The 13549-nt window shown below is 36.1% G+C and overlaps 1 protein-coding gene across 6 annotated transcripts in view; it reads left to right on the top strand.

The window, feature by feature from the left end:
* Positions 1-4927: 4927 nt before the first annotated feature.
* LOC109612913 (uncharacterized) overlaps positions 4928-13549 on the top strand; it is a 206019-nt gene continuing 197397 nt past the window's right edge. Inside the window, exon 1 of one of the 6 annotated variants that reach the window (XM_059122947.1) lies at positions 4928-4987. The gene's annotated coding sequence lies outside the window, so the exon portion shown is untranslated. The other 5 variants (XM_059122948.1, XM_059122943.1, XM_059122945.1 and 2 more) reach the window with 5 other exon arrangements.

The following is a 13549-nucleotide window of genomic DNA, read 5'->3' on the forward strand; positions in this document are numbered from 1 at the left end:
TGCTTTCCTCCCACCACAAAATATGCACAATGTGTTCTCTCTCTCTCTGTCTCTCACCCAAACAAAACAAATCCCATTTCTTGAGAAGAGAGAAAATGCAATTAAATAGAGAGCAGTGGTAGAAAAAAAAACAACAGACAGATAACAAAGTCTTTTTACAGCAAAACAACAAAAAAATACAAAAAAATGTTTCGCCGATAATATTCTTTTTTATGACTGCTATGTGTACGTACGGATGTATGTACATAGGAATGTTTCATCCAATGTGGGACTGGTTAAACGAGTTATACGGAGCAATTCGAAAAAAAAAAATCAAAACGAGATGAAAAAACAACAACAACGTGGTCAGAGTCTGTGTGGTGTTACAAAACCGAACCGGTAAATAAACGTAGAAAGCAAAGAACTGAACCTCCTCGGCAAAGGGGTAAACAGAGAAGACGAAGCTATAAAAAAATAACAAACGACCACATCGACGAAGACGACGACGCTGCTGCTGAAAATACTAATACTGTCCATGTGGGGTGATACAAAGGAATAATAATAACAGCAACAACAACAATGCGACTGCAAAATGGATGGATGGTTGAAAATAAAATAATGATGGTTTTTGTATGATTTCCTTCGCTTTTGTTTTCTGCTCTAAGCACGGTCTGTCTGACTGGCTGTTACGTCGACCGTTCGTTGCTGCGTCTGACAGTTTGTCTGTGGTTTAGTTAGTTGCACGTTTCTTTGATTGGTGTTGCTGGCAGTGTGTTGGTGTTGGCAGCATGTTTTAACTTGATTCTTGTCGGTATGTCAGTTTCGTGCACAGAGTGTGTGTATGCCTGCCTGCTGATGGAGATTGTAGATGAGTATATACCTGCCGCCTGCCTCACTGTTCCCCTCTCTTTTATATTGCTTGCTTAAATATTCAGTCATCGTCGTCATTGTTATTGTTGGCTCTGTTGGGCTGCCGTTTTCCCGTTCGTTGCTGTGTTCTCTTGCTCTCCCTCTCTCTCTCTCTTGTTTTCCCTTAACACCTCTTGTTTTTTCCCTCATCAACCACTTCATTTTATTTCCATTTTTATTTATATTTGATATAAATTGCAGATGAGGTGTATAAAAATAATTATTATAACAACAACAACGGCAACAACGATGTTGGCATTATATGGCCACCAGGCGACATCGTTGACGACGTTGGCATCGGCAGCGGGAGAAGGCAAAGGCGGAGGCAGTAGTAACTACACACACACACACACAGCAATATAAAAAGCCAACGCAAAAAAACAGCAGCAGCAACAACAACATCACCAATGGATGAAATAAAACACTGGCTACAGTAACAACATAGCAGAACACCAGCAAAGCAACAACGCAGCGCGGCTTTAGCAGTGAAAACGAGCAAAAAATAACAGAAATAACAACAATATGAACTCTGACAACACAGCACATTTATCACGATGCCATGTTGCCACATTTCATTTTGGCAAATTTATTTGTATGTATCCCTCTCTGTGTGGCTGTGTGTGTGTGCATGGGGTTTCTGTTTCCAATTGTTGTTGCTGTTTCTTCGTCATTTTTTTTTTTTTTGCAAAACAACCATTTAATGTTGTTTTTCTCTGCTTCTTCTTCTTCTACTCGTTCGTCAGCTTCTAGCAAATCAATATGAATTTAAGCTGCTTTAAGTTTCTCGTGTCTGTTATTTTTTAGGTAATTTTTATTTTTTATTGTTAATAACTTGCTGTTGTTGTAATACGGTGATTTTATTTGTGTGTGTTTTTTTCTTTTGTTGGAATTTTGAAATTATTTTCACGTGTGTTGCTCTCTCAGCCAGAGGCAGGCATTCAGACATAAAAATGGAAATGGACATTAAATCGAAAAAAAATGCCGATTTTTTCGAACTAATTTAATGTTGCTGTTTTATTTTCAGTTTCGAGGGAGTTTAATGCGGGTTAATGGTTACTCATTGTTGTTGCTGTTGTTGTTATTATCATTATTTTGTTGACCAATATTTGTCAAAAAGCGATCAATATATTTAATGACATGCGTTTTGCCATAAAAAAAAACAGTTATCTTGATTTAGTCGAAGAGTAGGATGAAATTATCTTGACTAGTCAGGGTCCTCTCATTATTTTGGGATTTGGATATCTGGATAGATAATAACCCATATGGGAAAATGGGAGTATTGGTAAACGAAGTATGTACGAATAGCTAACCAAGGATAAAAACATGAAATCGATGGAAATTTTGCATAAATCCCACATTAGTTCAAGCAATAGAAGGATCCGTTGGTCTATTGAAAGATTTTGGAAATAATATTTCAGAACCAGATGTAATGCAGGTCCATCGCATGCTCATTAATCTGCTCAAAATACAAAAGAAAGCACGCGCAAGAACCTGCAAGAATCTACTTGTTTTACAACTGTTTTCGATATCGTAAAGGGAAAAACGGTTATTGTAGTAAAAACTTTTACATTCCTGCTTTACTGAAACAGACCAATAATCTGTAACATCAAAATTGTTGAAATTAAAAAAAAAAACTCTTAATAATATATTTCGTTTAACTGCGAGAATCCCGTAGGAAAATAATTTATTTGAAGTAGATCACACCATCACTATCAACATTTGGCTTTAGAGCAGTTAAAATTTGATTTAGAGAGAACTAATATATGGGAGTTATATCCAATTCTGAATTGATTTTCACTTAATTTGACGGAGATATTTTTATCATTTATAACAAATAACATAGCTATAGAGTGCATGATGTCACTTGGAGAAGGATTATATTAAAAAATATATATCGGAGCCGAGTTGCCGATCATAGCCGATCTCGATAAAATTTGCAAAGGTATTTCCGAGCTCTATAAGATTTCTGGTACCAAATATCATTGTTGCCGAATACCTATTACGAATGTTGTGGACTTAAACACCAAATCGGATGAAACCTATATATGGGAGCTATAGCTATATTTGAACCGATTTTCTCCGAATTCGATGTAGTTGCTTCTAGACTAAATTCGGTCGGATGTACCAAAATTCCGCACTTTTGGACTGATATTGACCATTTGGTGTACAATTCAATTGAACCGATCTTAAAAAAATTTGGCAGATGTATATCTGGGCTGAAGATTGAAGATATATATGGGAGCTATATCTAAATTTGGAAAAATCACACATATCGTGTGATACGTATGGGACATTTGAGTTGTGAAATAAATGAGTAACTTGGCGTTTTCACAAGGCAAATGGTTTTAAATCAAAAACGTATTCTACCACCAAATACACATTCGATTCGATTATTTTCTTCAAGATCTGACATTTTTTCTAACGACGGTAAAATGTTTTGTCATTACTATCAAATAAAAAACAGTTAAAAACCAGCAAAGTTCGACCGGACCGAACTTTTTATACCCTCCAACATTTGGAAGAAACTTAAAAACCACTCCACTCGATGACCTGCTGGTCCATTGTGTTCATCCCATCTGAAAAAGAAAAAGACAGAGATAATAGGAAAATGGAGAAGAAGGATAGAGTTAGAAGATAGGGATAAGAAGATTATAATAGTATAGCTACACCATAATTAGCGTGTTGTCTTTAGCTATTTCTGTCTTCTGGCTAACTGAAGCATAGCTGCTGGTTAACATTCAGAGAAGGAGGACAATATGGCCATATTTTTTTTGGAGACATGACAACACAGCCAGTTCTGATTGAATCTCCCAAGATAGTGCTTGTGCAATACTTGGAAGAAGTGGCATAATGGAGGCTTCACTGGGCTGTCGATCTCTAAATCCACTAACTCAGATCCAACAAAGTTTTAGGAAGGATTTAAACCTTTTCAGAGCATTTTTGCATTCTAAAACAGCCATAGACTTGATTGTAAAAGGGCGCTATACTAAAAAGTGGACGTGAATTTTAAGACAATTCCATTAAAAAATTTGGCTGAAATCATGAAAATACCGAATATCGGGGTGTATAAGGTATCGTGGACCTATATAGACAATTCTCTTCTAGGGAATGAAGGACTCACAAGGAACTCCTTGTGTAGAATTTCAGACAATTCCGTTGGAAAATGTGGCTAAAATCACCAAAATAGCGAATATCGTGGGTAACTGTTATATGGGGGCTATACGATATCGTGGACCTATATAGATAATTATCTTCCAGGGGGTAATGTACTCACAAGGAACTCCTTTTGTGGATTTTAAGACAATTCTGTTGATAAATGTGTTTCAAATCATCAAAATACCGAATATCGAAGGGTGCCGTTATATGGGGGATATACGATATCATGGACCTATGTAGACAATTCTCTTCTAAGGGGAAAATTCTTAGATGGAACTCCATGAATATTGCTAAAAACAAAAGAACAGGATATACAAATGAAAAACACATTTGCAAAACATTTGTATCGGCCTAAATCGCTTAGCTCTTTCCAAATATACTATAGTCTATATCGGGTAAGTGGATCCGTCTTGAACCCGGACTTTCGGGTCAAAATTCTGGGGTCCTGGGTCCGTTCCCCAAGAAAAATATAGTTTCCCGGAAATAGGGTAAAAATAACTACCTCTGGAAAGAAATTTCAAAAAAATCGAAGTCTTTACTCAACTAGAGTTGTTCCGCCAAAATTCTACTAGGCCAAGAACTGACACTATAGTTGCTCTTTAAAAACAAAAAGACTGCAAAAGATAAATCCTCGGATACAACAGCCACATGAAATGATATTGTATTTCAACACTTTCCTTCCACGGGTTTCCCCCTTTCATTGTGAAAAATATACAGGAATGGCAACCCTGTGTCTAATACCAGTCTTGCCGTTGCTGCTGCCGATACCACCGCTGTTGTTGTCCCTAACGATGATGTTGATGATTGGTGGTGGCTTACTCGGTCCGATGGTGCTGTGGTGAATTAAGAAAACGTGTTGGTATGAAACGAACATCTGTCGAATCGAGCCACACGAAAATCTTTACGAACACCACATCAGTAGTGAAACACAGAGTAAAGTGAAGTAAGAATAATATGACAATAAATTTTCATCTCTGGTGAAAAATTAAAGAAAATATTGGGAAAAAAGTGATGAATTACTGGAAATCACCCAACAAACGACGGTGCATAGCTGGGGGCAAAGGAAAATAATATTTGCCGGAGCCATAACGTGGCGGATCGGTCGAAATAATTGGTTTTAATTGGAAATTCTCTGCATTTGGCCCCACATGGATGGTTGGGATGGTGGAGCATTCGCGAAGGAAAATTATCCAACCGTGATTTGCCAGAATAAATGTGCTGAGAGAGACTTGCAGGAAATTGTCGATGAAAATGGGAAATTTGCGAAATTCTAACGAACGAATTTGTGGAAAACGGCAATAACTTTGTGTTTCTTTCTTTTTTTTGGCTGAATGGAAAGGAAAGCAGCCGTTGGTGGACTTTTTGTTGTGATTGTTGCAAGTTGTAGGTTACATTATTGGCCGGTTCGATGTTAACCGTGGGGTTTGAATGCGCGGTTCGTTGCCAACATGTTGTGTGTCTGACATGTGTCTGACTGTCTGCTTGGCCATTGGTTGTGTGTGTTTTTCTTTCGTTGACGTCGTTCGTCGCCAATGAGCTACAAAAAAATTTGTTTAAAGCAAGTTTCTTCGTCGTCGGTCGTGCGTTTTGTATTGAATTAAAATCGGGTTCAGTAGAAGAAATTTGCAAAAGATTTCGTCAAAAAAATGTGCGAATTTATTGCAAAATGGTAAAAAAATATGTCCCCCGCCCCGCCTCAGACCCTCCCCCACAGTGTACATGCATGAAAGGTCCATTTGAAGGCCAATTAAAATTCCAGGCCCTGTAAATTATCACTGCTCACACCACGCGTTCTTCCTCGCCCTGTTATTGGGGTTTGTGACGTGACGTGACGTCTGAAAATGAAATGAAATGAAAGGCAAAAAGGCCGAGAAATGAAGTAAAAATTATGCCTTGAAACGTTGCTGGCGTGTTCGCGCTCCACGATTTCGATATATCACAAAAATACCAAATTCTGCCCAAATATATGAAAGAGTTGAAGAAGGGAGGATCCATGCAAAAATTGGTGATCCATCCCATGCAAAGTGTACAAGTGTTGTTGTGTTTTGGAAGTGTTTGTGACGTGTCCAACCACGAAGAAAATCCAAGGTGTTTTCGTCCCCCCCTGGAAAGTGTAAAAGTGTTACTCCACTCGTCAAAGAAAACGGCGAAAGAGAAAATGTTGTCTGGACACACCCAATTTGCAATGCTTCTTCCTTGTTGAGATCCATCCAACAACAAGAACATCATCATCATCATTGGTGGTCCATATGTAATTTGTTTTGTGTCCAAATATCCGCCGATAGAGGAAAAGAATCCAAATGTGTTTAATTTTTTGTGAGGTGTTTTTTATGGAAACCAAAAAAAAAGAAGTATATTTTTTGATATTACGTCACAATTTGGGGAAAAAATTGTCAAACAGAAAAATGTTGTGATTTTTTCGATTTGAAAAAATATTTTGAAAGCTAAAAAGAAAATGTTGCAATTAAATGTTTTTGAAATATCGATTTTTGTTCAACATCGCGACTCCTAACTTTCCATGGATTATATTTGAAAAACACCAGCCATCAGCCAGCTGTATGACCAACATCTTCACTAAAGGTAAGCGTTCTATTTTTTCCTTACGACATAGGTAGCATACCTTTTAGATTAATCAGAAATAATGCCCCTGTATCAGATAACCTCTTCAAATAAGTCCTTTGTAGCGAGTGAATATATGTTGTTCAGTAATACCAGCCTAACATCCTATTATCACAAGTGACTTTTCGAGTAGGAGAACTTTGGGCCTGTTTCTGTACGACGATACAAAAATGATTACGAAAGATAAAGAATTCCAAATGAGCTTTTTTTAATTTGTATACCTTTTTTTAATTTGTATAAATAACACCTCTAAATATTTGTCGAAGATTCCACAAGGTATATGGATTCATGATCAGCATGAATAAGTCGATTTAATCATGTCTCTATGCCTATCTCTTGAAATCAAGGTAGAACCAACATTATTTGACGTAGAGCTTTGAAATTTGCGACAATATTTTGTAATGTGTCTAGGATGGTTGGTATTGAAATTGAGATGCATCGGTCTACGTCTTCGTATAGCCCCCATATAACGTTACCTCCCGATATTCGGTATTTTCATGGTTTCAGCAACATTATTTACACGAATTGTTTCAAATTTCGTATTGGAAGATCTTAATAGGTACTACAACCTATAGCAAAATATTTCGTATGTAGGTCTTCGTCTTCGTATAGCCACCATATAACCTTCCGATATTCGGTATTTTGATGATTTTTGCGATTTTTTTCACCGGAATTGCTTCAAATGTCGTATTCAAAGTTCGTAACGGGTAGTACAACCCATGGCAACAAATACGCCTTCGTGTAGCCCCCATACCTTTCGATAGACGGTACTTTGATTATTTTAGCGTCGTCATTCACCCGAATAGTTTCAAATTTCATATTCGGAGTTTGTATGGGTACTACAACTTATGCCTACAAATTTCGTATACAGGTCCACATCTTCGTATAGCCACCATATAACTAAACCTCCCTATAGTCGGCATTTTGACGATTTTAGCGACATCTTTCACTGGAGTTGTTTCAAAGTTCGTAATGGGTAGTACAGCTTATGACGTATTTGAAGATTTTAATGGGTACTACAGCCAATTGCAAAAAATTACTTATGCAATTCCACGTCTACGTATAGCCCTCGTATAAGGGTAATCATTTAAACGGTATTTTTGAACATTTTCAAGTTCCTCCTAAATGGTGTGTGGGTATTAAGAGTTCGGCCCGGCCAAAGATAGATGTTTTTTTACTTTTTTGGTGTTTATGGCTTGTAATGTGTTTTTCCTGCTGTGCCACAATACCTCCAGGTATTCCACATTTTTACGATTTTGGCCGCATTTTCATCGAATTTGCTTAAAATTGTGTATTCGTACTTCAAAATGGGTTCTACTACCGGTGTCGAAAGAGGATCCATATTGGTCCATGGTTTCAAATATCGGTCGGTGAAATCTGTCTGTTTCGGTGATGTCAGTCTGCATATTTTTTTAAATAAATTTTGACTTGTGTTATGATTATCCAAATGTTGGCCAATAATGTAAACTTTTTTATCTGACCTAAGTCTAAAATAAATAAATGTAAACAAAGTGCCAATTTTGAATATTTTTTGGAAAATGTTGAAATGCGAGTGAGGTACTAAATATAGGGGACCAAATATTCCCTATTTTCTAAAAATAATAATAAAAATATTTGCAAATGGGAGAAATATTTCTTTCGCAAGGTTTCAGAGATATAAATATTGAAATTTGTGACCCTTTGTGTGGAGGTACGAGAATAGGTATTGTCATGGAAGAAATATTGGAATTTATGAAATTCAAAGAGAATGCGATGCTTTTTTCGCATTTTACAAGAGTTGTAATTATTTAAAAATTTCGACCCGATGTGGTGGAGGTACAAGAAGAATTGGGCCGATATATTCCATCTTCACAAAAGATCTTGTGTTAGGAAAAATATTGAAATGAGTGAATTTTAGAAAGAATGAGATTCTTATATCTCATTTTATAAGCATTTTAATTAATCAAAATTGTGATTCCTTTGTGGGGGGAAGTACCAGAAGGAGTGGACCGATATACTCCATCTCCACATCAGAATTTGTGTTGATAAAAATATTGAGATGTGCAGAATTTGAAAGTTATCGGATGCTCATTTTGCGTTTTAGGAGCTTCATGGTTATTCATAATTTTGAAGCGATGTGGTAGAGTTATTAGAGGGAGTGAATTTGAAGGGAGTGAACTGAATTTATCCATCTTCGAACTTGATTTAAGTTTGATAATAATATAACGATGTGCCAAGTTTGGATCAAATCGAATACTCCCTACGAGATTTATTGTGCGCATCAACCAGACAGGCGGACGGACAACCCTGGATTTACTCCAAACCAAATTCGGAAATTCGTTTTAGAACGAATCGAAAGAGACCTAGGATCTAGAACCTTTATTTCGATGAGGCACGGTTTCGTAGTATCAACGAATATGTTCCATATGCCTGAGAGTAAAAAAGTGGCCAAGAGACATTGGTGTAATTTATCACTTAAAATAGATTTTTTGTACTTCTTTGTTTCTACTTCGACTTATCAACATGTATATCCAACATGGATATTAGGTGTCTAATATTGTTAATTGTTTAATTTATAAAAACAGGCGCACTTCAAATTTGCTCACTAAATAGGGTACACGAGGTACGAAAAAGACCATCCATTAGCATTGCCATATTCGCTAATTAATTCTCTCCAATTATTAATGATTTGAGGATTGGATCTCCCGAGAAGAATTCTTTCAGCGTGAGTAGAATTTCGCGGGAATATTCATGATTGGTCCCAGTCCCAGCCACAGTCCGGCTGATAAAATTCTACATTAAAGAATTTTTCAAAGTTTAACAGAGTTGTGAATCTTGCGATAGTAAAATCTTTTAAGTACCGAACGAAAGCCAAATGTCTAGTAAGAATTTTCATTTATACCTACAATTTTAGATCCATGCTTAGATGAAAATTTTAATTCCCCGAGAAAATAAGGAAACAACAAGCTTTTAGTAAAAACTCTTAAATTTTTTCGAATTATTTTCCAGATGTAGATATTTTTACCCTGATTCCGGGAAACTATTTTTTTCTTGAGGACCGACACAGGACCCCCTATTTTTTGCGCAGAAAATCTCGAGACCCGGCCGAAGACCGCCTATTTACAACAACTGTTCAATTTAGAAAAAAAACTTTACTTTGTGTAGCCGGTTGAACATACCCAAAAGAGAATATATCTGGACCCAGAACATTGTCCACAAATTGTAGCATTTGGGACAGGTAAGGGTGTCAGCAATGATTTTGCATCAATTTCGTTGAACCCCCATAATGGGCCCTTTTTTGAATTTTTGGGGGTTTTATAAAAAATTCGGGTTCAAAAAATAATTATAATAATAATTATTTGATAATAATAATTTGACTATTACTTCCGCAGCGCTTATAAATAACACCATTTTAGGAATTTTAAGGCCTTTATATGTAGGAATTAAGGACCTAAGGGAAAATACATGTGTTGTTATTTCTAGAACCGTTAAGGACTAGGTAGGTTATCATTTATAATAAAAAATGTATATTCTTTAATTTTATTTCAACGCTCTATCAAATCATTCTGATATTATTACCAAAGATCTAATTCGTGTCCAGAGTTCAAAATTTCAAAACGTCTCTCATTTTCGGAAGTCTTTTTAAAACATTTCTTTACGAGATCAGTTACAATCTAGCATCTGGGGCTTACACACGAGTATTTGATTACTCTCTCTCTCAAAACACAAATGCCTCGGGAAGGTCTGAGATTTGGTCAAAAGTTCAAAAAATTGATGAACTTTAATTTTCTAGCAGGAAACTTGTACGATAGAAAGGCAAAAGGACAAGAAATTCTGTATTATCAATTCAATCTCTTTGATATTGAATGAAAATACATTGAAATCTTTTGTGACCAGCTGTTTCAGTGCAATGTGCTTGCTGTCCGTCTTCCCCATTTTTTGATGGGGAATTGGACAGAACTCAATTCAGACTAATCTGTGACTGATTTCTTTTATTAAAAGAAATGTCTTAAAATGACTTGAAAACTGTTGAGAATTTCGAAAATGCAAAAGCTTTAAAAAAATTGTTCTGGAAAATCTTAATTTTTATGAAAATAATAATGTTCGGAACAGATTAAATGTAATTTTTAATATCTTTCATCAAGAGAGATTCCAAAAACAACAACATTACATATTCCCAGAGGTCAGTTACAATCTAGCATCTGGGGCAAACTCACGAGTATTTGATTACTCAAATAATAAATGCCTCGGGAAGGTCTGAGATGTGGCCAAACAGTTCTAAACCTGATGTCTAGTTGAGACATTCGAACTGTAATTTTCCAGCAGGACAACTTTTATAATTAAATGGCAAAAGGACAAGAAATTCTGCAATTTCCATTTTGTGTGGAAATGCATTGAAATCTTTTGTGGCCAGCTATTTTAGTGCAATGTGCTTGCTGTCCTTTCTCAAACAAATAAAAGGGAAATGGGCAGAACTCAATTCAGACTAATCTGTGACTGACCTTTGGAAAAAATAATAAAGAGCATATTGAAAATTCCCAATCATTTACAATCCAGCATCTGGGGTATACTCACGAGTATTTGATTACTAACCTGATAAGCCTCGGGAAGGTCTGAGACAGGGTCGAAAGGAATACCTTCCAGAGAGGTATTTAAATTTTATATTTTCTAGCAGAAAATTTTACTGATAGAAGGCAAAAGGAAAAGAAATTCTGTATTGACCCCGGAACATGTTTTTTACGGTGTTCCCGGGGTGAAATGCATTGAAATCTTTTGTGACCAGCTATTTAAGTACAATGTGCTGGCTATAGAACTCAATTCAGACTAATCTGTAAATGATGGAAACTTAAATAACATTTTAATACTATTTTGCAAGTCAGCTACAATCTAGCATTTGGGGCTAACAAACGAGTATTGAATTACTCCCACACATGCCTCGGGAAGGTCTGAGATTTGGCCGAAATTTAAATTTCTTTCCTAGCAGGAAACTTGTACAACCCAAAAGGCAAAAGGACAAGAAATTCTGTATTTTCCACGCGTCTTGGTGGAAATACATTGAAATCTTTTGTGGCCAGCTGTTTTAGTGCAATGTGCTTGCTGTTACTATGTAAATAAATATTTAGAAACAGAACTCAATTCAGACTAATCTGTAGCTGACTATTCAAAATAGAAACAAAATCTGCAAAAATTTTAACAAACAACTCGAAAAAATCAGTTGCAATCTAGCATCTGGGGCCAACATACGAGTATTCGATTACTCTTCAAACATATGCGCCTCGGGAAGGTCTGAGATTTGGTCAAAAGTTTGAGGAGAAATCTTTACAAACTTTTATTTCCTAGCCGGAAACTTGTACGATTGAAAAGCAAAAGGACAAGAAATCCTGTAAATCTAATGGAAATTAATTTATTTTCTATTGGATATACATTGAAATCTTTTGTGGCCAGCTATTTCAGTGCAATGTGCTTGCTGTCCATTTTCATAAAAAATAGAGAAAAAATGGGACAGAACTCAATTCAGACTAATCTGTGACTGATTATCGCCGATGAAAAACGAGACGTTTGTGTAAAGGGTTTGCAGATTTTGTTAACAAAATGTAGATTATATAATTATAATTTGTATCGCCTTATGTGAAACTCATGAGTTTTCATTAAAGGATATGTACCCTAATAATTTGATGAAAACTCCTGAGTTCCATTAAAGGCAAAGACAGTGGAGCCCTGTTGATCGACCTAATCTTTAAATCTCATGTCATATTTGGATAATTTTTTAAATATCCAAATATTGACAAAATTTTCAGAAATTATGATTCACATATTATGCGTATGAGGTCTTCGATCCGTTCCATCTTTCCACGCTATCAATAACATCGATTAAATAACAAGATTTCTTCTCTGAAGGACTCTTTGGCTAAATTTTTGGACATAAAACTTGGATTTTTAAAAAAATCAGTCCGATTACGAATAGCAATTCCATGAGAAATTCCTCTTTTTATCACTGAACTCGCCTCCTAATAAATAAATCCATTGCTTAGCGTGCTGTGTGTCAAGTGAATCCACATGTCTTGCAAGACATTCCTTGCATTTTGGGGGAAAATAGGATATCACATATATAAATGGATATTATCTCACGATAGCGCTCACCATTTACGTTACGTACGAGACGATTTAGCCCTATCCGTCTGCTGTAATCGCGCTAGAATCAAAACGTTTTAATATAGGAAGCTAAAATTTTGCACAGATCCGTCTTTTGTCTGTAGACAGGTCAAGTTCGAAGATGGGCTAGATCGGCCTACAAATATCCTATAGCCCCCTATATAAGGGTAATACCCCATTATTCGATATTTTGATGATTCTAGCCAAATTTTTCAAAGAAATTGTTTAAAATCCACAAAAGGAGTTCCTTCTGAGTATTTTATCCCCTGGAAGATTATTGCCTATATATGTAGCTCCTCGATATCGTATACCGCCCATATAACGCTACCTCCCAATATTCGGTATTTGGATGATTTTAGCGGCATTGTTCACTACAATTGTTTCAAATTTCATATTTGAGGTTCTTAATGGGCACTACAGCCTGTGACATTAAATTTTCTATGCAGGTCCAGGTCTTCGTAAGGCGCCCATATAACGGTACCTCCCTACATTCCGTATTTTGATGATTTCAGAGGCATTATTCACCAGAAATGTTTGAAATTTCATATTTAAAATTCCAAATAGGCTCTACAGCCTATGACAGAAAACTGTCTGTGCAGGTCCACGTCTTCGTATAGCCCTCATATAACGGTACCTCCGTACATTCCGTATTTTGATGATTGCAGGTACAATATTCACCAGAATTTTTTCAAATTTCGTATTTAAAGTTTCAAATAGGTACTACAGCCTATGAAAGAAAATTTTCTGTGCAGGT

Source organism: Musca domestica, unplaced genomic scaffold (assembly GCF_030504385.1).
Source record: "Musca domestica strain aabys unplaced genomic scaffold, Musca_domestica.polishedcontigs.V.1.1 22, whole genome shotgun sequence".
In the NCBI taxonomy this organism is placed as follows: domain Eukaryota; kingdom Metazoa; phylum Arthropoda; class Insecta; order Diptera; family Muscidae; genus Musca; species Musca domestica.